Source organism: Brassica oleracea, chromosome C9 (assembly GCF_000695525.1).
Source record: "Brassica oleracea var. oleracea cultivar TO1000 chromosome C9, BOL, whole genome shotgun sequence".
Lineage (NCBI taxonomy): Eukaryota > Viridiplantae > Streptophyta > Magnoliopsida > Brassicales > Brassicaceae > Brassica > Brassica oleracea.
In genome coordinates, this window is record NC_027756.1 from 25,812,857 (window position 1) to 25,814,466 (window position 1,610).

Sequence of the window (1,610 nt, forward strand, 5' to 3'; positions counted from 1 at the left end):
GCCTCTTTTCTTTAATGATTCTAACTCCACGTTTATAGCTTCTTTCCATTTGATCCAATTTGATCTTTGCATGCATTCATATATGGACGTGGGTTCTAGATCCTCATCTATTTCCATGATCTCAAGTGCTACCTTATATGCAAATATATCATCGAGGTCGATATCTTTTATGTTCCATTGTGTTCCAGACATTATATAATTGATCGAGATCTCTTGATTATCCGAACTTGGTGTACCCTGAAGTTCAGCGTCCCGAACCTCATTGTATGGTACCATTGGTCGAACCGGTTCATTCGGTATGGCCGGCCCACTTGGCTCGACCAGTTTGGTCGGCACGGCCGGTCCATCAATGTCATGGACGGTTTCTTTAATGCTCTCAGGTCCAGCACCTCTCTTGGACTTCCGAGGCTGTTTATCTTTGGAACCAATAGGTCTACCATGTTTTAAACGTTGTTTAGACTCTGTAGCAACTTGTCCTTGTCCCTTCTGGACTTATATTCTTATAGGTGCATTACAAGCCGGTATGTATGACTTAGTCACTCTATTCGGGTCAGCAAATGAATCTGGCAACTGATTAGCTAGCTTTTGTAGATGTATAATCTTTTGGACTTCCATATCACATTCTTTAATCCGAGGATCTTGCCAAGATATTGATGGTCGAGACCATTCTATTTCTTTTATCAACCGGCTGTTCTCTCCCCCTAAGGTCGGATATGCAGACTCATCAAAGTGTGAGTCTGCGTATCTGGCCTTAAGCAAATCACCCGTGGTTGGCTCAAGATAATTTATAATGGTTGGGGAGTCATATCCAACATATATTCTCATCCTTCTCTGTGGTCCCATTTTAGTTCTCTGTGGTGGAGCAATTGGAACGTAAACGGCACATCCAAATGTTTTGATGTGGGACACGTCTGGCTCATGACCCGTAAGTAATTGGGATGGTGAATATCTATTCTCACTAGATGGCCTGATGCGAATCAGTTCTGCTGCATGTAATACTTGATGTTAGGAGTTTTCAAGGCTCATAAGACAAATGTTGTAGTATAGCGATTCCTCTTAAACCCATTTCGGATTTCAGATTAATCATACAAAGGGATACAACAATGAATTAGAAACACAGAATTGCAATAACTAGATGAACAAAGATGATTCAAGAGATGAACTTTCCAAAGGTTTTTCTTAAGAACAAAAGATAATCTGTCTGGTGGCTGCTAAAGGTACTTAAAACATAGGTTTTCAAAAGTAAAAACGTGCATAATGAAATGACCAAAAAGCCCTTGAGTAGAAATGAATTCGAGCAAACATAAAGCGCGCAGCGACCTCCAGTTGTCGCTCCGAGAGGTCGCTCCAGGCTTCGGGAGCGACCTGGAGGGGTCACTGCGAGACGTCGCTCTGGGTCGCTCTTCGCGAGCGACCTCGCTGTGTCGCTCCGGTCACGTCGCTCCCAGCTGGAGCGACCTTATGGTGTCACTCCGGAAAGTCTCTGTAAGGTCGCTCTCGTGCCTCCGAGCGATGGAGACGCGAGCGACATCGGGGTGTCGCTCTGGCCAAGTCGCTCTGAAAGGGTGTCACAGCGACTTCACGGTGTCGCTCCGGTGAGGTCGCTCCCA